We start from the raw sequence: 24119 nt of genomic DNA, 5'->3' as shown, positions 1-24119 counted from the left end.
TGAAGTGCACGACCTTAGAACATAGGCATGTGCCTAGGCTGTGTGAAGTCTGCACCTGATTTTGGAATTTAATTCACCACACGGTCTGATCACACGAGCGTGTGAGTTGGCCGTGTAACCCTATTTTTGTTGATGATGTCACAAATAGAGAGTTACATGGGCTGAGGACACGAGCATGTCCCTAGCCACACGGGACTGTGTGGCCACATAGTCTACCTACACGGGCGTGTGACTCTATTTTATGATGAAATTTTCTCTAAGTTCCCAAAGGTTTCCAAAATTTTTGGTTTAGTCCCGAACCACCCTCAATATTTGTTTTGGCCTCTTAGGCCCAAAATAGGGACGTTATGAACATGGATTAAAAGTTTTAAATTTGAGTGGAAATTCATGACTCGATTTTGTATGAATGACTGTGTTTATGTCCGGTAACTCCTTGTACCCTATTCCAGCGTCGAATATAGGTATGGGGTGTTACAATGAAAATAGTTAAATATTATTTATTTGATGAATTGAGACTTTCACTTACGAACTTACTAAGCTATGAAGCTTACTGTGTGTTATTTGCCTATGTTTTATAGATAATCAAATGTAGTCCAGACTCGAGGATCGTCAGGAATTGTCATCACACTATTGATCATTTTGTTGGTACTTTTCAAGCCTTGTATATATGGTATATGGCATGTATAGGCTAGTGTCATTATGGTACATTTTGTGTTATGGAATTATAGTTATGTGATTTGGCTTGTATTTGGTAAAGTTGTGGGATGTGAAATTTTCTTATAGAATGTGTTTATATATGCTATGCGATATAAATGATATGCCTTGTGAATTTAAGTTAATGAATTGGTGTTATTTTGAGTTTTGAGTTAGTTATTTTGAAGGAGGAAAAAATGCATATTGAAATTAGGTGGAATTGATGAATTTGGCATATGAAATCTATATGATTGGAGTAGTAAATGTGTATTAAATTGGCTAGTGTTATTATGGCATGAGTTGTGTATGAGTTGATGATGTTTTGAATGCCTATAAATGTGTTGAAATGGTATACAATTTCTTGTTGTAGGAAGGCATGAGGAGGGTGAGAAATGTGGCTTTAACCAAGCCTATTTTCACTCCACATGGCCGAGCGCACGGGCATGTGGCTTGACTATATATGACACATGGCCTTGGTACATAGCCATGTGTCCCCTGGGGTACCTTTTGAATTAAGTCAGTATACCCTATAGGTTTGGCACGGCCAAGACACACGAGTGTGTCTACTGGCCGTGTGTGGCACACGGGTTGGCACATGGGCGTGTGGCTAACCGTGTGACCCAAGTCAGTAACCCCTCTAGATTTCACACGGCCTGTGACACGGACGTGTCCTCGGTCGTGTGGTGCAAGTCAGTATGTATGCCCTATTTTCACACGGTCTGTGACACAGGCGTGTCTAGTGGCTGTATGAGGCACATGGCCTATTCACATGGGCGTGTCGGGTGGCCGTGTGCCTGTTCACATGGGCGTGTGACCCTAAATGTTGGAAAATTTTATGTGTTTCTTAAAGTTTACAAACGTTATCGGTTTAGTCCCGAACCTCTTCTAATCATGTTTTAAGGTTTTGTAGAGCCTTATAAGGGACATTAAGATTATATTAGATTGACGTTTATGTGAAAATGTATGTTTTATGTTGTGATTGATCGGTATGCCTCGTAACTCTATTCTGGCAATGAATACAGGTTAATGGTGTTACAAGTAGCTTATGCTTCTTGACAGTTAAAGCCACATGAAAACAATTATCCTATTCATGATCTCGAGCTGGTCGTGATTGTATTCGCTTTGAAGATATGGAGACATTATTTATACGGCGAGAAATGTCACGTGTTTATAGATCACAAAATTTTAAAGTATTTGATGACTCAGAAAGAACTAAATTGGAGATAGAGGCATTGGTTAGAGCTACTGAAAGATTATGATCTGGTTATTGATTATCATTTAGGAAAGGTTAATGTGTTGAAGATGCACTCAGTCGAAAGTCATCATTGTTTGCACTTCAAGCGTTAAATGCTCATTTAGCTCTGAATGAAGATGGTTCTGTACTAGTTGAGTTGAGAACTAAAACCCTTGTTTCTACAACTAATTCGGGACTTCAAAATGATGATCTAAAGTTGAAATTGAAATGACAACTGGTTCTAAATAAATTGAGTTCTGAGTAAAATATTGATGATGATGGTATGTTACATTATCATGATATGATTTGTGTTCCGAATGATTTAGGTTTGAAAAGAGATATTCTGTCTAAAGCACACCGCTGTACGTATTTTATTCATCCTAGTAGCACGAAGATGTACTATGATTTGAAATATATGTACTAGTGGTGTAACACCCCTAACCCATGTCCAACACCAGATTAGGGATATGAGGCATTACTGGACACATCGGAACATTTCGTAATCAATTTACAATCAAAAGTCAAACATCGTCATATTATGATCAAACATAAACATTAAGTCCCTTTCTTAGGTCAATGAGACCATAAACATACATTAGTAAGAGGTCGGGACTAAACTGAACACATTCACAAATTTCATCACATAGAAAATTTTTCCATTCTGTTGAGGTCACACGCTCGTGTAACCAGGCCGTGTGTTTCACACGGGCACCAGACACACCCTTGAAACCCAACCGTACCAAAACAGAGCTTATATATGTCTTTTCCCCATGACCAACAGACACACCCATGTGCTATGGCCGTGTGGTACAATGCAGGCTTGGTTTAAGCCAAATTGCCACCCCTTTTTGGGTCAACCTACAAGCATGGAAACAAGCATATATGTACAATCCAATCAACCAATTTTTCATGCTAAAACACATATCATTCATACCATAATATTATCAACCATTTACATACTTATAAACCTTACCTATTTATAATGAACATAATGTAAGATTATATCAAATCATCATATAATATCATTCCATGAATTCACCACACTTACCATTTTCTTTATCCAACTAAGCATACTACAATTTCAAATTAACATCACATATCATAAAACATTATCAACAAAGAGTTTAAAGACAAATCAGCCAATTCACATGGCTAAATATATATACATCACAAAACATACTTCCACAACTACTAGCCTATACATGCCATACTTCAAATATATATACATTTTCAAAAGTACCAAAATGAAGTTTGATAGTGTGCTGATGATCCTAGATGATCCCCGAGCTTGCAGTAGCTTCGATATCTACAAAACAATTAAAACACTCATATACAGTAAGCTTTCAAAAGCTTAGTAAGCTCGTACTCAAATCATCAACATTATATGAAACATATGAGTATTTGTACAATGTCAATCCATAAGATCATATCAATTTAATGAAATTCACATACATAATATCATCTACCACTTAGGTATCATACATACCTAGATCTTCCCATACTTATTCATTTTCCTATTTACCTCTTTTTGAAGGTTATAAGACTTTCCATAGCTTATTCATATTTTAAACTTCCGCACACATAATGCTATAAGGTTAGCCGAAGCTAGAATATTTCCGCACACTTAGTGCCATCTCAAATAACTGAGACTAAGTCGGTATCGCACACTTAGTGCCTCAAGTAGCTGAAGCTTGTTTAAATCGCACACTTAGTGCCAAAGCTTCCGATTCATCATCATATACATTCAGCTAAATTATTTAAATATCTATGTATAATCAAAATAGAAATATGTACTTATAATGCCATATTCTATGTACGAACTTACCTTGTACTTGAAGTTGTCAACTTGAACGTTTATTCTACAATCTTTGACTTCCGTCGGTCTAAATCCGAATTCCTCTTTTCTTGATCTAAATGTATTCAAAATTAACCCCTTTATTCACCAAATCATTCAAAACAATTCATATATACAAATTTAGGGCATTTTGCAAGCTAGCCCTCACATTTTCACATTTCAACACTTTAGTCCTTATTCACAAAATCACAAAATACACAAAATTTCTTTGCACACATGCCTAGCCGAATATTCATAATGTTCACATAAGCCCTCACATTTCATTTATTTCACATTTTAGTCCCTCAAAATAACATTTTTACAAATTAACCCAATTTACTCAATTTCATCAAAAATTCAAAGACAACATATGTCAACCCAAAACATACCTTTCATAATTCATCAATTAACATCACAAAGCTCATAGTTTCATCAATGGCATAACTTAAAATCATCAAAAAAATCAAAAATTGAGACATGGGCTTTATAGTACACTAAGCAACGATCACAAAAACGTAGAAATTATCAAAAACCGATCAAAAATTATACCTTAATAGAGCTTTAACCTAGCCAAACCCTTAAGGCTTCTTTTTCTTTTATTTTCTTTGTATTTTCGGCAAGAACAAGGATGATAATGGATTTGTTTCATGTTTTATTTTATTTTAATTACTTAAATATACATTTTCCCAATTTACCCTTACATCAAAACATTAATATGCCATCCACTAATGTCCACTATTGTCATTGAATCATAACTTTGGTCAAATAACTACCTAAGGACCTCACAATTATAAAGCCAAGTCAATTAAGCACTTTTAACATCTAGCACACAACTTTTACGTTTTTCACGATTAGGTCCTTTTTGAAAATTAAGCACATGAACAGTTAAATTTTTACACAAGATTTGTACACATGTCAATTTACTTATAGTAAACACGGAAAATAATATAAAAATATTTTTTTAACTCGAATTTGTGGTCCCGAAACCACTATCTGACTAGGGTGAAAACCAGACTGTTATAATTCTCCCCCTTAAAGATTTTCATCCCTGAAAATCTTACCATTAAACAGATTTGGATACTGTTGTCTCATAACATCTTCAGGCTTTCACGAGGCATTTTCAACACCATGTCGATGCCACATCACTTTAACTAACGAAATTTTCTTATTTCGTAACTCTTTAACCTCTGGCGTTAAGATTCGGATCGGCTTTTCTTCGTAAGTCATATCAGACTGAATTTGATCTCAAACGGAGGAATTACATGTGAAGGGTCAGATCTGTATCGCCGAAGCATTGGTACATGAAATATATTGTGAATCTTTTCTAACTCTGGTGGTAACAACAATTTATATGCTACCAGCCCAATACGCTCGATAATCTCAAATGGCCCGATAAACCTCGGACTCAATTTGCCTTTTCCACCAAATCGAGGCACTTTCTTTGACAGAGACACTTTCAAAAATACTTTATCGTCGATCTCAAATTCAATGTCTTTTCTTTTCAGATCTGCATAAGATTTCTGACGATCAGAAGCTGCTTTCAAACTATCTTGGATTACTTTCACTTTTTGTTCGGTATCTGTAAATCTTACTTTCACTGAGCTCTGTCCAATACAAAGGTGTACTGCATTTACAACCATATAAAGCTTCATACGGTACCATTTTGATGCTCGATTGAAAACTGTTATTATAAGCAAATTCATTCAAAGGAAAGTATTGTTCCCACGTACCTTCGAACTCAAGAATACAACATCTTAACATATCCTCGAGTATCTGAATAATCCACTCAGATTGACCATCCATTTGCTGATGAAAAGCAGTGCTAAAGTGTAATTTAGTACCCAAAGCATCTTGCAACTTCTTCCAAAATTGTGATGTGAATCTTGGATCTCTGTCTGACACTATAGAAAATGGTACGCCAGGCAATCTCACTATTTCAAAAAGGTACAACTCAGGTAATTTATCAAGCGTATAATCAGATCGAGTTGGAATAAAATGAGCTGATTGCGTCAAGTGATCAACTACAACCCAAATTGCGTCTTTCTTACTTGGTGACAGGGGAAAACCCAACAAAAAGTCCATAGTCACTTGATCCCATTTCCACTCCGGAATCATAATCGGTTGTAGTAACCCAGATGGCACCTGATGTTCAATTTTAACTTGCTGACAAATTAAACATTTAAAAACAAAATTAGAGATATCTCTTTTCATTCCAGACCAGCAATAATATTGTTTCAAGTCATTATACATTTTCGTACTGCCCAGATGCACAGATAACCGACTACTATGGGCTTCATTCAAAATCATTTGAATTAACTCTAGATTTCTCGGAACACAAATTTAATCTCGGAATCTTAAACAATTATCTTTATCAACTCTGAATTTTGAATCAGTCTCTACATCACACTGAGTTCGTTTAGCCAAAATCTCATTATCAATCTTCTGAGCTTCGATAATCTGCTGTAAGAACAAGGGTCTTGCTTTTAATTCAGCTAAAACTGAACCATCATTAGACAAAGCTAAGTGAGCTTTCCTCACACACAACGCAGACAACGATTTTCGACTCAAAGCATCAGCAACAACATTTGCCTTTCCCGGGTGATAATCAATCACAAGTTCATAGACTTTTAGCAGTTCTAACTATCTTCTCTGTCGCAGATTTAATCCTTTTTGCGTCATTAAATACTTTAGACTCTTATGATCAGAAAACACATGACATTTCTCACCAGATAGATAGTGACGCCAAATCTTCAAAGTAAACACAATAGCAGCTAACTCGAGATCGTGAGTCAGATAGTTCTTTTCTTGCGATTTTAACTGTCTCGAAGCATAAGCAACAACTTTTCCTTCTAGCATTAGAACACATCCCAAACCAATCAACGAAGCATCACTATAAATTGCAAATTCTTTACCTGATTCATGTTGTACCAACACCAGAGCTTCAGTCAACAAAGCTTTCAACTGATTAAAGCTGTTTTGATCAAACTTCACATCTTTCTGGAGCAATTTTGTCAACGGAGTCGCAATCATCGAAAAACCTTTTATGAACCTTCTATAGTATCCAGCAAGTCCTAGAAAACTACTAACATCAGAAACATTTCTCGAAGGTTCCCAATCCAAAATAGCTGAAATTTTGCTCGGATCAACTCGAATACCCGATGTTGATACAATATGACCCAAGAAGCCAACTTCTCTCAACCAAAACTCACATTTACTGAACTTTGCATACAACTGTTTATCTTGTAGAGTCTGTAGCACTATTCTCAAATGCTCAGCATGCTCAGATTCATTATGTGCATAAATCAATATATCATTAATGAATGCCACAACAAATTGATCTAAAAATGGTCTGAATATTCTATTCATCAAATCCATAAAGATAGCATGTGCATTAGTCAATCCGAAGGGCATAACTAAAAATTCATAATGTTCGTACCTCGTACTGAAAGCAGTTTTCGGAATGTCAGAATCCTTTGCTCGCAACTAATAGTAACCTGATCTCAAATCTATCTTTGAAAACACAGTAGTACCTTTAACTGATCAAACAAATCATCGATTCAGGGCAGGGGATACTTATTTTTGATGGCCACCTTATTCAACTGTCGATAATCTACACACATTCTTATCGTACCATCTTTCTTTTTCAAGAATAGAACATGAGCACTCCAAGGTGAGAAATTCGGTCTAGCAAACCCTCGATCGATTAACTCTTGCAACTGAGATTTTAATTCTTTTAGTTTGGTCAGAGCCATTCTGTATGGAGCTATTGAAATCGAAGTAGTACCTGCTATCAATTCAATGCCAAATTCTACTTCTCTAACTGGAGGTAATCCCAGAAGTTCTTCAGGAAATACATCAGGAAACTTACAAACAACAGGTACAGATTCAAATTTCTTTTCTGATACATTTGAATTAATCACATATGCAAAATAAGCTTCACACCCCTTTCTAACAATACTCAATGCTTTCATCAAAGATATCACAGCAGGCAACCCATTCAAATCACTAGATTCAATTCTGACTATTTCATTATTATTGTATATCAAATCAATAATTTTTCATTTGCAATTCACCACAACATCATGTAAAGTTAACCAATCCATTCCCAGAATAATATCAAACTCATCAAAAGGTAATATCATTAAATTAGCCGAAAAATTATCTCGAAACATTAACGAACAATTCCTGCAGACTTTATCAACCAAGACACATCTACCTGGGGGTTCGAAACTCTAATTACAAATTTAGTAGACTCTATAGGAAAAATCTTACTATTCACTAAGTTTATACATATATACGAATGCGTTGATCCAGGATTTATCAAAGCAATCATAGTAGCATCATAGAGAGTGAATGTACCCGTAATCACATCTGGTGATGAAGCTTCCTTGCGAGCTCGAATAGCATAGGTTTTGGAAGGTGCACGAGCCTCAGATCTTACAGCTGTGTCTTTCGTTCCTCTCTGACTACCACTTACATTTTTTGAATTTCTGGGAAGTCTACCACGAGAAACATTACCACTCTGCCTCTGATTCTGAACATTATCTTTTTCAGCTAAATCCAGACAATCCTTAATAAAATGGTTTCTCAAACCACAACTATAACAAGATCGGTTATTACTTTTTCCCTAGCATTCACCAAAATTTTGTCTTCCACATTGATCACATTCAGGCCTTTCATTCTTTGCATTGTCAACACTAGCAACAGACGTGACTGAAGATTTGTAGTTTGATTGTGATCTAACACGATCTCTGTTTGAATATCCCACACTAGTGTTTGAATGACTGTTATCATCTTTAAACTTCTTGGATCCAGTTTGAAATGATTTACTTGACGATCTCTTCGTACCTCTCTAGCTTCAAAATCAGCCTTTCTTTTCTCTTTCCCATGATCTTCCGCTTTACACACTCGTTAAACAAGTACCACGAATTCTTTGATTTCCAGAATTCCAACTAACAAATGAATATCTTCGTTCAAACCATCTTCAAATCTCTTGCACATTATTGCTTCTGAAGATACACATTCACGGGCATACTAACTTAACCTTACAAATTCCCGCTCGTATTCTGTAACAGACATATGGCCTTGTTTAAGCTCAAGAAACTCTTTGCGTTTCTGATCACTAAATCTCTGACCAATATATTTCTTCCGGAATTCAGCTTGGAAGAAGTCCCACGTTACTCATTCACTCAAAACCACAGATGTCAAAGTTTTCCACCAATGATACACCGTATCTCTTAAGAGAGAAACGACATGTTTTATACATTCTTCGGGACTCAAAGACAACTCATCAAACACTCTTATTGTGTTTTCTAAGAAGAATTCAACTTTTTCTACATCATCACTTGTTGTAGCTCGAAATTTTTTAGCTCCATATTTTCTAATCTTGACAACTGGTGGTCTACTCAACTGTACTGGATTCACTCATGACATAACAAGAGTTTGAGGAAGATCAACCGGGGGTGGAGCTTGTTGTACAGCCGAATTGGTCCTAATGTATTGGGTGAACCAATCAATCATCATTTGATAGAAGGCTTGCTTAGCCTTACCATCACAGCTACTTGTAGCCTGTTGAGAATCAGCTTGCACCGTCCCTTGTGCGGGAGCAGGTGCATTGCTTTCAACATCGTCAACTACAGCTCTATCGGGATCCATTGCTATACAAAAGCAAATTTCAATGTTAGGATTCATCACACTATCGCAGTTTCAGATATATGGCATGTATAGCTAGACTCACATACGCTATGGTAGTCCTAGAACTGACTAAACCATAGCTCTGATACCAACTAAATGTAACACCCCTAACCCATATCCAACATCAGATTAGGGTTATGAGGCATTACTGGATACATCAGAACATTTCGCAATCACTTTACAATTTAAAGTCAAACGTTATCATATTATGATCAAACATAAACATTAAGTCCCTTTCCTAGGTCAATGAGACCATAAATATACATTAGTAAGAGATCGGGACTAAACCAAACACATTCACAAATTTCATCACATAGAAAATTTTTCCATTCTGTTAAGTTCAACACGCCAGTGTAACCAGGCCGTGTGTTTCACACGGGCACCAGACACACCATTGAAACCCAACCATGCGAAAACAGAGCTTATATACTGTCTTTTCCCCACGGCCAATAGACACGCCTGTGTGCTATGGCCGTGTGGTTCTTAGCTAGCTACTGACTTAAGCCCATGGCCAACAGACACGCCCGTGTGCTATGGTCGTGTGGTACAATGCAGGCTTGGTTTAAGCCAAATTGCCACCCCTTTTTGGGTCAACCTACAAGCATGGAAACAAGCATATACGTACAATCCAATCAACCCATTTCAGGCTAAAACACATATCATTCATACCATAATATTATCAACCATTTACATACTTATAAACCTTACCTATTTATAATGAACTTAATGTAAGATTATATCAAATCATCATATAATATTATTCCATGAATTCACCACACTTACCATTTTCTTTATCCAACTGAGCATACTACAATTTCAAATTAACATCACATATCACAAACCACTATCAATTAAGAGTTTAAACAAAATTAGCCAATTCACATGGCTAAATATATATACATCACAAAACATACTTCCACAACTACTAGCCTATACATGCCATACTTCAAATATATATACATTTTCATAAGTACCAAAATAAAGTTTGATAGTGTGCTGATGATCCTAGATGATCCTGGAGCTTGCAGTAGCTTTGATATCTATAAAACAATTCAAACACTCATACACAGTAAGCTTTCAAAAGCTTAGTAAGCTCGTACTCAAATCATCAACATTATATGAAACATATGAGTATTTGCACAATGTCAATCCATAAGATTATATTAACTCAATGAAATTTACATACATAATATCATCTACCACTTAGGTATCATAAATACCTGGATCTTCCTGTACTTATTCACTTTCCTACTTACCTCTTGTTGAAGGTTATAATACTTTCCATAGCTTATTCGTATTTTAAACATCCGCACACATAGTGCTATAAGGTTAGCCAAAAATAGAATATTTTCGCACACTTAGGCTATCTCAAATAACCGAGACTAAGTCGGTATTGTACACTTAGTGCCTCAAGTAGCCGAAGCTAGTTTAAATCGCACACTTAGTGCTAAAATTAATTTAAATCGCACACTTAGTGCCAAAGCTTCTGGTTCATCATCATATACATTCAGCTCAATTATTTAAACATCTTTGTATAATCAAAATATAAATATGTACTTATGATTCCATATTCTACGTACGAACTTACCTCGTACTCGAAGTTGTCGACTTGAACGTTTATTCTACAATCTTCGACTTCCCTCAGTCTAAATCTGAAATCCTCTTTTCTTGATCTAAATGTATTCAAAATTAACCCTTTTATTCACCAAATCATTCAAAACAATCCATATATACACATTTAGGGCATCTTGCAAACTAGCCCTCACATTTTCACATTTTGACACTTTAGTCTCTTTTTGTTTTATTTATTACCAAAAAAAGTCACCTAACTTTGACTTTTCAACTCCTATTTCTCTCTATGGGTGGCCAAGCTCTTGAAAGGGGTCTATTTGCACTTTAAACACCCCCAATTATGGTTCTGTAGCAATTTAACATATTTAGCTAGCAAATCCCAACTTTTGCGTTTTATGCAATTTAGCTATTGTTTGAAATTAAGCTTACAGACGCTAAAATTAATCCACCATAATTTTCATGCACTCATATAATCATCCTATGACAAATAAAATAATATTAAAAATAATTTCTTCAGCCCCAAAATAGTGGTTTCAGAACCACTTTTCCGACTAGGCCCAAAATTGGGCTGTTACAATGGAGGAAGCAACCTGGGAAATAGAAGAACCATTGAGGTCACAGTATCCGAACCTATTTTCAGGTAACAAATTTCGAGGACGAAATTTCCTAAAGGCGAGGAGAGTTGTAACAGCCTAAATTTCAGTGATGTCGGAAACAGTGATTCGTGATTACTAAATTTGAAAAACAAGTTTTAAAATTTAATAAATAAATACATATGAGTCAAGTGTGATGAAAAGGGAATTTTTGGATTAGTGGATTTTGTGATTTAAAAAGAAATTAGTAAGTAACTTGGGTCTAAACTAAGGTATCGTGACCTCGAGTTCATAAACCAAGCCATAAATATTTTTAGAAATATTTATGGAGTGTCATTGAGTTGGTATTAAAATGTCGTTAGAAAATTTTAACGTTTGGATAGTCAATTGGTTAAAAAGGACTAAATTGAAAAACAATGCAAAACTTGTTAAATAATGATTGAAAAGCTTAGGTGACTATTAAGGAGGGTTTTAAAAGGAATTAGACCCAAAATTTTTTGGGCTGGACGCAAGGGGCATGAAATCAGCAGGAAAATTGATGAATTAAGGGCAAAATTAGAATATTACAAAATTTACTTAATAAAGCTAGGACTAAAGTGGAATTATCTAGATTTCTCTTTATTTTTCTGCGTTCTCATCAACAAAAACACCATATAAGGGTTTCCCTAAGCTGGTTTTTCATATTTTTACTGCAAGTAAGTTCAATTCTTGATTATTTCTTGAAAGTTTTGTGTTTTTGTGACTTTTACAACTAGGTCCACTTATTGAATTCATTAGTTTTTGATTATATGAAAGAAATTAAAAGTTTCTATGAATATGTGTTGAAAGTATATGATGATTTAGCATGGAATTAGAGCTTTAAATTATTTATATGCTGATTTTATTGAAAGAATTAAATAAAAAGTGAATGTTTGGGACGTAATTGTAAAAGAGTTTGAAGTTAGGGTTTTATGTGAAAATTCTGAATTTCAATAGTTGTGAAATAACTTATAATGTCTAGGTAAAGTATTAATTTAGAAAAATTAGCTTAATTGAGGGGTTAATTGAGCAAGGACTGAATTGTATGAACAGTGAAATTTGGGGCAAAATGGAAATCAACATTTTGCATTAAAACATTTTTGGATGGTAGCAGTAGTTTAACTTTGAAAAATCACCAAAAATTTTAGAAATCAAATTAGAGAATGAATAAAATATGAAATTAAAGCTTATTGAGTCTAGTTTCTTATAGAAGAAACGGTGAAGGCAATGGAATTGTAAATCATGTGATATAATAAATTTTATGAGACAAGGTCAGAATGATTTTCGATTCCCTGTTTTGACTTTGGAAAATCATAAAAATTGGAGAAAAATAATTATGGGCTTAAATTTATATTTTTAAAATCCTAAATGAGTTTATTTTCAATAGAAACAAATGAGAACATCATCCGAGTCTCGTACGATGAGATAATTAATTTTTAGTGAAGAAGGGTCGGAACTGTTAGATAGCAGAACATGGGAGACTTTAAAGAATAAACTGTACTTATTGGTTAAACCAAAAATTCTGAAAATTTTATGGTAATAAGGTATGTGAGTTTCAGGAAAAATTAGCGGATCCTAATTTCCCATAGATAGTGTTAATGGATATTTATGGACATCCATTAATTGATTTTATATGTTTATACCTAAGGGTAATTTTGTAAAATGGTAATTAATGCTATTTTAATTAAAACAAAACAAAATGGTAGTCATTTTGTTCATCTTTTCGCACAGAAAATAGAGGAAAGAAGAATTCATTTTAGAGATCAAGCATTCGGGACTTGCATAGCTTGATTGAGGTATGTTTTGAGCTCGATTTTTGATGATTTCTATGTTTTTGTGATCGTTGCTTTGAGTACTAGCTAGCCCATGCCTCAATTCTGAAAGTGTTGATGATTTTGAAAGTTGCCATTGATGAATTCATGTGTTTTATGATGTTTGATGATGAATTATGAAAGCTTGGTGCTTGATATACATGTTTTGTAAAGTGATTTTGAGTAAAAATGCATATTAAGGATTAAATTGAGAAAAATGTAAATGTAGGGGTTAAATTGTGAAATAAATGGAAGTTTTGGGCTACTAGGGACTTACATGAAATTCGGTTAAGCATGGATTTTTGATAAATTTTGAGTAATTTGTGTATTTGAGAAATAGGGACTAAATTGAATAAATGTATAACTTTAGGGGCTAAAGTGTAAAAATGTCCAAATATGTGTTTGTGGATTAAATTGAATGAATTGGTGATTAAATGGGCTAATTTTGAATACATATAGATCAAGAAAGAAAGAATTAAGATTTAGATCAGGGAAAGTCGAAGATTATCGAGTAACCGATTCGATTCGTCAATTCCGAGTACGACGTAAGTTCGTACGTGATAGACATTGTTATAATTATATTTTTAATGCTTTGATATTGTATAAATTATATACATGCGACTACGAATGCATACGACGACAAATCGGCTATATAAAGCACTTAGTGTGCGAATTGGAATAGTTTCGGTTATGTGTGGCACTAAGTGTGCGATATCGAGATAACTTTGGTTTAACATGATGGCACTAAGTGTGCGATATCGTTGTAGCTTCGGCTAAACATTTATGCACTAAGTGTGCAAGTTCTTAAAGCATTGAAAGGTTTCCTAAAGATTTAATGTATTGAACAAAGAAGTGAGAATGAGATAAATAAATACGGGAAAGTACAGGTATGTACTATACCTATGCGGTAGATGATACTATGTATATGAAGCTGATGAATTTGTATATATACGATAAATGGTCATGAATTTGAATTGAATGACGATATGAGAACTACTAAGTGTTTATTAATTGATGATTTGTATTTTATGAACTATTGAGTATTGTTGGTACAAACTTACTAAGCTATGAAACTTACTGTGTGTTATTTGTCTTTGTCTTATAGATTATCAAAGCTAGCTCGGACTCAGGGATTGTCGGAAATACTTCATCACACTACCGATCATCTTGTTGGTACTTTTGGATGCTTGTAAATATGGTATATGGCATGTATAGGCTAGTGAGTTGATGATATGTTTTGAATTATGATTTAAACCATGTGTAACGCCCCCGTACCTGAGACCATCGCCGGAGTCGAGCACGAGGTGTTAACAAACTTAATTCATTAATTAAACAGCTCAACCAATTTATTTTAGAATTTCCAGACAAGCTAGCTAACTGCATCATAGTTGCTAAAAAATCCATATCTCGAGTTACGAAACTCAAAATCCAATTTCGTAAATTTTCCCTGAAAACAGACTCATATATCTACTTACTAAAATGTTTCTAGAATTTTTGGTTGGGCCAATTAGTACAGTTTATTAGTTAAAGTTTCCCCTGTTTTAGGGTTCGGCTACTCTGACCCTGTGTATTACAGATCAGATATATCCCTGTCCAGAATTTCAATGACTATGCTGTTTGTTTCTCACAAAAATAGACTCAATAAGGATTTCATACATGTAAGGTACAACTCCTAATTGATTATTTACAATTTATGGTAAATTTTTAAATTTAGAACAGGGGATTCAGAAATTACTCTGACCCTGTTTCACCAAAACGTAAATATTTCATAAAATAAAACTCTTTTACCTATTTTGTTTCTCCCACATGAAAATAGATTCATTAATATTCAATTTCATATTTTATTCATCAACTAATTCTATTTCTACTATTTTTAGTGATTTTTCAAACTCACATCACTGCTGCTGTGTGATTCTATTTTATAGCCAATTTCACCATTTTATGGATTTCCATAGATTAGTTAGCACATAAAGCATACGTGTTATCAAATATAATCTCGATTAGCCACTCCGATAGCTAACCATTCTCAAACATTTCCATGCCATCCATGAGCTATATCATAAGATTATATACATAAAAGGATTATAATGCTACACATGCCATATTCCCAAAATATGCAAGCCATCATACCGAGATGGTCCGTTGATAGTGTGAGCATGCCTCCGATCGTCCTGATCTCCAAACCGGCTTGACAAAATTATAAGGAATGAAAGGGAAAGAGTAAGCATAAATGCTTAGTAAGTTCACATGCAAATAACAAATAACTTAACAAAGCAATTAAACCAACCAACATTAGCATAATATCACCAAAACATATATCACATTTCTATTCATCAGTCATCGTCTTACTACATTATTGTTGTCGTATCAAGTCTCAACCCGAGGGTTAAGTACATACTTGTCCAAAGTGCCCATTCCATAACACTTACCAATACGTCTCTTGCATCTTGAGTATTCTTCCATTTCACTAGAATTTTACCCGTTGAACACATCGGAATATAACTCGGATACATGGAAAGTTTGCACATAAGTGCCACATATGTAGCCAAGCTACCATGTAACGCGCCCATAAGTGAACTCAGACTCAACTCAACGAGCTTGGACATTCGCATCCATAAGTGAACTTGGACTCAACTCAACGAGTTCGGATGCTCAAATATCTGAATCTATTCCTAAGGTTCAACGGGACTTTCCTCGTTCGTACTCCTTTACCATTCTCCTTGGAATACCAATGACGATACTTAGGTAGTCTTTCACATTTTTCACATAATTCATAAAATTTTTGCATGTTGACCAACAATGACCACAAAGCATAGAATTGCATGATAACAATCATAATATCATATAAATAGCATTAAATGATTTAAAATAACGGTTATATTACAATATTTACATATGAACTTACCTCGATACAAAATGAGAATAGTCGAGCCTATTCCTCGTAAGCTTTATTTTTCTCTCGATCTCGACTCGAATCTCTTTTCTCTTGATCTATAATACCAAATTAATTTATTTAACACACACATTCATCAAAATAGCCCTTAATACGAACTTTGGTAAAATTACCATTTTGCCCTTAAACTTTCACATATTTACACTTTTGCCCCAAGGCTCGTAAATTAAACCCCATCCCATTTTATTATGTTTTATGACATGCTGATCATTTTTCCCTTCTATAGCAACATCAAATTCACACTCTAACATGTACTTATGAATATTAGGTATTTTTACCGATTATGTCATTTTACTCATTTTTACGAAAAATCACTTAGCAAAAGTTGTTTAACACAATCTCAAACTTCATATTCTACCATAAAACATCAAAATTCATACATATCATCCATGGGTAAAATTTTAAATATAAACCCTAGCTCAAAATATTGGTAGAAATAGTTAAACCGAGCTACGAGGATTTCAAAAATGTAAAGAACATTAAAAACGGGCATAGAAATCACTTACAATCAAGGCTTAAAAGTGTTGAAACCCTAGCTATGGTGGAGAGCAAAATTTGGCAGAAACTTATGGAGAAGATCATTTTTTTGTTATTTTTCCCATTTTATTTAATTTAATATTCAAATGACCAAAATTCCTTACTAAACTTTCAAAAATTCCATCCATGTCCAATTTTTGTCCATAAACTTAGAAATTGGTCAAATTGCTATTTAAGACCTCCTAATTAATATTTCAAAGCAATTTCATACTAGAAACTTCTAGAATGCAAGTTTTGTAACTTATTCAATTTAGTCCCTAACTTCAAATTAAGCACTTTATGCATAGAATTTCTTCACGAAATTTTCACACAATCGTGCAATCATATCATAGACCTCAAAATAATCATAAAATAATTATTTCTATCTCAGATTTGTGGTCTCAAAACCACTATTCCGATTAGGCCTTAATTCGGGATATCACACCATGAGATTTGGCTTACTTTTGGTTGTAAATGTTGGTGTGGTTGTGGTTATTTAAGTTGGCTTGATTATGTAATGTTGGAATGACAAGTTTTGTGGCATGAAGTAGGTTATATGGTGATGTTGAAATGCATTTAAAGGTTATGCAAGTTTAATGATTTTGGTATGTTTTGGTTGTGAACTTGAGTAGTTAAAATGGTTGTATATGGATGGCATGAAATATGTATGAATTGGATGATTTTGGTTGCTTATAAATTTCTTGAAATGGTGCCAATTAGGTTGATTTATATGCATGAGAAAAGGGTGGCAAATTGGCTTTGCAAATAGCCTATTTTTGTCCACACGGGTAAAGACACGGGCGTGTGTCTCAGCCGTGTGCGACACATGGTTATATTACACGGGCATGTGTCCACTAGAGAATTATTAAAAATTCAAGTCAGTCTTGAGCACGGCCTAGACACATGGGCGTGTCTGATGGCTGAGTGAGGCACACAGCCTTGGCACATGGGCGTGTGTAGCCATTTTGAAGGGTACACAGGTTAGACACACGGGCGTGTGGTCGACCGTTTGACCCGAGTCAGTATGTATGCCCTGACAGTTTATGACACAGGCATGTTTGGTAGCTGTGTGACGTACACGACCTATTCACACGGGCGTGTGGCCCTGTAATTAGAGAAAATTTTCTAGGTTTCCTAAAGTTTGCAAATGTTATTGGTTTAGTCCCGAATCACTTCTAAGCATGTTTTAATGTCTCGTAGTACCTTATAAGGTACAAAGTGATTGAGATGAATGAATTTTGATTATGATTGTTTAAATGTATTGGAATGATGTGTATTATCTGTTAATGCCTTGTACCCTATTTTAGCAATTGATACGGGTTAGGGGTGTTACATACGTAATCGCCGAGTGGTCCGTATAGATAGTCACCTTGGTACCTACAAGATAAGATCGAAGCTTGTAAAAAGAAAACATAATAGCAAGTAAATTTTTCTCTGTTACCATATAATTCAGTTGAGCTCTTGTCAGAGTTTGACTTGCGTAGTAGATGGGATGAAAAACTTTGTTCCTTCGCTTACCCATGGCAGCTCCTATCGTGAAATCACTTATGTCACACATCAATTCAAATGGAAAATCCTAGTCTGGTGTGACTATTATGGGTGCCAAAACTAGTCGACTCTTTAAATCGTTGAAAGCTCTTAAGCACTCTTCATCAAATTTAAACGTCGCGTCTTGCTTCAATAATTTGAATAAAGGTTTAGCAATTTTGGAGAAGTCCTTGATAAATCATCGATAGAAACCGGCTTGACCCAAAAAGCTCCTAACACCCTTTACAGATGTTGGAGGTGGGAGTTTCTCAATAACATCTACCTTTGCTTTATCAACCTCTATTTCATGTCTTGTTATCCGATGCCCTAGAACTTCTCGTACCATGAAATGGTACTTTTCCCAATTGAGTACGAGGTTTGTTTCTTCGAATCGCCTTAATACCTTGGCTATATTGGCTAGGCAATCATCATATGTATCTCCAACTACTGAAGAATCATCCATAAAGACTTCCAAATATTTCTCAACCATGTCAGTAAAAATAGACATCATACATCTTTGAAATGTAGCAGATGCATTACATAAACCAAATGGCAAGCGTCTAAATGCGAATGTACCGTATGGGCAAGTGAATGCTGTCTTGTGTTGATCTTCTGGTGCTACTATAATCTGATTATACCCTGAGTATCCATCGAGAAAATAGCAATAGTCTCATCCTGCGAGTCTATCCAGTATGTGGTCCAAAAATGAAAAAGTAAAGTGATCTTTCCTAGTCGCCTTGTTCAGTTTCCGGTAATCGATGCAAATTCTCCATCCCGTAACCGTTCTAGTTGGTATCAACTTGTTATTCTCGTTTTTAATGATCGTGATACCTCTTTCCTTTGGCACGTACTGGACCAGACTTACCCATGAGCTATCTAAGATGAGGTAAATTATACCCGCATCTAACCACTTGATGATTTCTTTCTTGACTACGTCCTTCATGATGGGGTTTAGTCTTTATTTTCCATCAATCGTCCCTTTTTCGCCATCTTCAAGGATAATCTTGTGCATGCATACAAATGGAATAATTCCATGAATATCGGCTATGGTCCATCTGATAGCCTTCTTGAATTGTTTCAATACCAGGATAAGTTTCTCTTCTTGCTCAGTAGTTAATTCTGCTGAAACAATCACAGACAGAGTAGAAGAGTTACCTAAATAAACATATTTCAAATGTGAGGGAAGTACCTTCAGTTCTAATTTAGGTGGCTCATCAATTGACGCTTTTGGTTGGGCATAATCTATTTTCTCTAACTTCAAATATTCAAAGCGGGACTGCGGATTAAATCCCCTTTAATTAGCATCTAACAAAGCTAAGTGTTCATCCTCCTCTTCATCATTTGGAGGATCTGATGTTAAAATTTTTTCTAATGGATCCTCAACATAGTTGAGTTCCTTCTCCACTATTAAAACCTCTAAATCAGACACTGCAGAACAATCATCAATTGTGTCAGGAAATCGCATAGACTTAAAAACGTTAAATGTTACCTGATCATCTTGAGCACACATAGTAAGCAAGCCCTTCTGCACATCAATAAGGGTCCTTCTGGTTGCTAAGAATGGTCTTCCTAAGATGATTGGCACCTTTTTGTCTACTTCAAAGTCTAGAATCACAAAGTAAGCAGGAAAGATAAATTTTTCTACACATACCAATACATCCTCGATTTTTCCTTCTAGATGTGCTAAGGATCGATCTGCTAATTGAAGTGTAACAGTAGTAGGTCTAACTTCACCTATCTCCAACTTCCTAAATATTGTCATGGGCATCAAGTTGATACTCACACCCAATTCATATAGTGCCTTATCATAATATGTTGCTCTAGTTGCAAGGTATGGTAGAACATCTAGGATTCTTTTATTAGGGCTACCTTCTCAAATTCTCCAAGCCTTCATTTTTTAGACAGGATATCCTTCATGAATTTGACGTAGTTCGGCATTTGTTCAAGTGCTTCAACCAATGGGATGTTGATATGAAGTTGCTTGAGTACGTCTAGGAACTTCTTGAATTGAATCTCCTACTTCTTATTTTGAAGTCTTTGAGGGTATGATAGTGGAGGTTTCTTTACTGGAACTGCTTGACTCGTTTTCTGTGGCAATTCTACATCTAACGAAGTTGTTAGTTGATCAGAATTAGTTGGTTCTGAGGTTACCTTGTCAGATTTTTCAGATTTTGGTTCTGGTGAAACTGGAATTTCAGCACTCAATTGATCTTCCTCTGAGTCTTGAGCATCAGCTGGCTCCTTTTGAACTTTGACGGTGTTAGGCTCTAATGCCTTTCCACTCCTCAGTGTCAATGCTTTACAATGCTCCTTCCCCAGATTCCTCAGATTCTTTGTGTCACTAGGTAATGTACCTTGTGGTTGGTTCCTACGTTCAGTTGCAAGCTGGCCCATTTGGTTTTCTAGATTTTTGAATATAGCTGCTTGGCTTTGAATTAAGGCATGATTCTTCTCCATGTATGCCTTTAACAAATTTTCTAAGCCATTGGATGGGTTGGTTTCTAAACTTGTTGGGGAAAACTAGGTGGCTGGGTCGATCTAGGTTGGGCGTAAGTGGTACTGGTTCCAGCCCCTTGGTTACTCTAGGAAAAATTCGGGTGGTTTCGCCATGATGGGTTATAGAAATTGGATTGCATTCCTTACATTCCTTGATTTTGGTTTTGGTTACCTATGTAATATATGGATTCTGGGTTCGATGGGCATTCTTTGAACAAATGTCTTTCCCCACAATAGACACAGGCTATATTTTCAAATTGATTTGGTGGTTGTGTTGCAAAACTGTTAGGCTCATTAGTAGTAAGATTTTTTAACATTAAGGATATTGATGATACTTGAGATGTGAGTTAAGTAAGAGCGTCTACTTAATGTATTCTAGCAACACGTCTTCCTGCTGCTCGATTAGTTGGCCATTGATAATTGTTGCTGGCAATCCTCTCAATGACTTCATAAGCCTCATTATAAGACTTAGAAAGGAGAGCACCGTTAGCAGAAACGTCCAGTACCATCATTGTGTGAGCATTGAAACCATTATAAAATGTCTCAAGTTGGATACAATGTGGGATTTTGTGATGAGGGCACTTTCGTAATAATTCTTTGTACCTTTCCCATGCCTCATATAAGGACTCATCATCCATTTGTTGGAAAGCAGTGGTCTCGTTCCTTAACTTAGCATTCTTGCTAGACGAGAAAAAATTCATATGGAATCTTTCTGCTAACTCTTGCCATGTGGAAATTGAATTTGGTGGCAATGAGTTCAACTAGGCTCGAGTTCTATCCCTTAGTGAATATGGGAACAACTTCAATTGTAATGCATCTTCGGGTACTCCGACTAACTTGAAAGAATAGCTTACCTCCATAAATTGTCTTAAGTGTAGGTGAGGATCTTCAGTAAGCATTCCACTGAATTGGCCTACTGTCTGAAGCATCTGGAACATGACTGGCTTCAGCTTGAACTGTTGTGCCTCAATTTCGGGTCTCCTAATACCCAGATTAAGATCATAAAATACTGGCACAGCATACTGTCTTAAAGCTCCATCCCTATCATCAGCAATAAGGATAGGATTTTGAGCAAGGTTTGCTTCATTTCTTTGATTCGGATTTTCGAAGTTCATTTCTTTGGTCCTTCTTTGACTTGCTTGTCTTTTTTGCTGTTGAAAAGTTCGTTCAATCTTAGGGTCTACAGGGAGTAAATCAATAATTCCATCAATACTCATAAACATCTAAAATAATCACAGAAAAATTAATTAAGTTAAAATTTAAACAGAAATTTAAATCAAAATGCAAAACTAACAAATTCACAAATAATGACATTTTAAAATAGTCCTCGACAACGGCACCAAAAACTTGGAACGATGGAAATGTGCAAGTGTACACAATCGCAACAAGTAATAAAGTGACAAGTAAATGTCGAGTTGTTGTACCCACAGGGACTGTGAAAAGAATTATTTATGAATATTGTTTAAAACACTTTGCTGAATAAAAATATTTTGTTTGAAGAGGGTGCTTAAAAACTAAGATTTTAAACTAAGTAACTAAATAAATAAATCTCAAATGCACGATTTCAAAATACGGCTTTAATCAAGATGACATAATTGTGTTAGATTAATTACATTTCTTAACTTAGAATTTTTAAACTCATGTTGTATTGTTATGAATAAATTCACGGAAACTTGGTAATTTGCTAACTTATGAACATACTCACCTACCAAAATCCATTCATCTCTTGGACATATCCCTATGTCAATTCAGTCGATTGAACAAATCTTAATAGACAAATATGTTATTACACATATATACTTATTAAATCGAAATAATCTCTTGAACATATCCCTATGTCAATTCAAACAATTAACTCAATTTAATAAGCACATAAAAGACTATGTGAGGTAACAAAGTATCCTTACCTTGAAACAGTTTAATCACAATAATCTTGAAAGTCATGCAAGGCAAATATATCATCAGATACCATTGCTAATTTAACCCTCAGCTACCTTAGATGATTAAACATGCACTGATTAAGCACTGTGTCTATTAATTACAATTTCAATCCGTTTAAATAATTAATTCATTAGTTACCTAACAATTGTAATGCAATAATAACTTAGTCATGATTTTACTTAATCAAGCATTTTATCGAGGCCTATAACAACATAAACATAACTTTAACAATTTAAGTAGGCAAAATGCAATCAACCTAACATGAATTTTAAATTCAAGCTAAATTGACTAAATTGACTAAATTAACCATTCCAACAACATAAATATTCATAAATATGTTCATCATAACAACAACAAAAACTTAAAAAGATACGGAACAAGAATCAAATCTGATGTTTCTCCGTGGCTTGACTAGCTTGCTCTGTTGTTCATCCTCTGTTATCCTCGTTGATCAAAGCTACTATGAACACTTCAATTTTGCTCCAAAATGGCTGATGAACACCTCTTTTCCAAGGGGAGAAATTGGCAAGTGAGCAAGAGAATTTAGAATGGCAAAGAAGAGAGAAACTGGAGAGAAGATAGAAAAGATGTGAATGAATTGAGGTGTGTTGAATGATCAGCCAAGGGGGGCTTTTATAGCTGAACATGGCTGGTAAAGTTAGCTAAAAATAGCAGCCAAAGAGCCATCCCTTGGCCGGCCACACATGTGGCAAGGTTGATGGTTTCAACTTTGCTAAATTTGGTTTGAGGCATATCTACAAAGCCACCAATTGTGGAGGGGTTTGAATGCAACTTGAACAAATCTTCGAGGGCCTCTTTGCAAGCTTAAATAATTAGCTAATAAGCTGATTTGGGCTAGCTCTTGGGACGGTTTTGGGCTGTCCATTTCTTGGGCAGTTCGGTTCACTCGATTCGGTTCAACTAGACCACTTTTTCATAATTAATTAGTAATAATTTTTTAACCCAAATTAAATTGGATATAAATTAAAATTAATTATATTATGAATTATACACATAATTTTGGACCATCTTAGACTGAAATTTAGTTCGCCTCGATACTTCAAATTGCTTCTTGGTTTTGTGCTTCTAGCAATGTCTACCGAGCCATTTTTCGCCCTTTGTGCAAATCTATCGAAAATAACCAAAATTCATTAAAAATATTTACAAAATTAACTAAAATTCAAAATGTTCATATTTTAAGTGCACTTTAATTATTTTATAAAAATTAATTATTTTT

The 24119-nt window shown here is 35.0% G+C and overlaps 1 non-coding gene across 1 annotated transcript; it reads left to right on the top strand.

The window, feature by feature from the left end:
* Positions 1-21505: 21505 nt before the first annotated feature.
* Positions 21506-21612, top strand: LOC128293630 (small nucleolar RNA R71). Its single transcript, XR_008283810.1, has one exon. It is a non-coding gene; the product is annotated as a small nucleolar RNA R71 (small nucleolar RNA).
* Positions 21613-24119: the final 2507 nt, after the last annotated feature.

This window comes from Gossypium arboreum, chromosome 5 (assembly GCF_025698485.1).
Source record: "Gossypium arboreum isolate Shixiya-1 chromosome 5, ASM2569848v2, whole genome shotgun sequence".
NCBI classification, from domain to species: Eukaryota; Viridiplantae; Streptophyta; class Magnoliopsida; order Malvales; family Malvaceae; genus Gossypium; species Gossypium arboreum.
Note: the sequence above shows the minus strand (reverse complement) of the source record. Positions and strands in the feature narration are given on the sequence as shown.